The following is a 1,001-nucleotide window of genomic DNA, read 5'->3' on the forward strand; positions in this document are numbered from 1 at the left end:
TTTTTTTTTCTCGCTAGAAACCAATTAGGATATGATCAGTATTGTGTGTGTACTATTAATTTCCTTTTCCGATTTTTTTTTATTTTTTTATTTTTTTTTTTTTATCATTTCCCTATACTTACCTTATATTTACTAAAACTCTTCTAACATTAACTTTTTTTTTTTTTCCTGATACTACCTTGCTTTTGAACTTACATCTCGTTCAATCTCCTCTGCTCTTTTTAAATACTTAAGAATACCCTCCTTTTTACCTATAACTTATTAAATTTTTTTTTAAATTGATTGGTTCAAAACATGCTTTTATTAATCCAAGAAAACAACCAAATGGCTTGTCCTTCCAGTAATACTTGGTTCAAATGTTGCTTTGTTTGGTCAAACTCAAACTCCTCCTTGGCTCCCATAACTTATTTTTTATTTTATCTTTTTTTAATCTTCTTTAAATGCATTAGTATTGAGTCTCTTACAGTTATTGTTTATTTATTAGTTTTTTTTTTTTATACATCATTAAGGATATTGTTTATTTATTTATTTTTATCTCATCCATAATCACAAGTTTAGTAATCTATTTTTTTATCAGTGTTGGATTGGTATCAGTCTCAACCGATACCTATTCGGATCAGTTTCGATCTTAATGTTCTATTCCTCATTAGGGTTGCTACATATGGTTTTCGGGCTTAAAAAAATAATAAATTTTTGAATCTATATCGTTCTCAACCAATTCCGATACGGATCAATTAATTTGGATAATCCAATACCAATTACCTGAACCATGCGCTTCATTTTTGCCATCCTTCCACAGTATCATTTTTTAACCAATCAATTTGAAAAAGAAATTAATGAAGTACAGGTGAAAAAGGAGGGGTAATCTGGGTATTTAAAAAGAGCAGGGGAGAAAGAGATGTAAAAATCTAAAAGTAAGAGAATATCAGAAAAGAAAAAGTAAAAGTTAAGGAAGTTTTAGTAAATATAGGCCAAATGTAGGGGAATGATAGTGAACTTGT

This window comes from Macadamia integrifolia, chromosome 1, assembly GCF_013358625.1.
Source record: "Macadamia integrifolia cultivar HAES 741 chromosome 1, SCU_Mint_v3, whole genome shotgun sequence".
Lineage (NCBI taxonomy): Eukaryota > Viridiplantae > Streptophyta > Magnoliopsida > Proteales > Proteaceae > Macadamia > Macadamia integrifolia.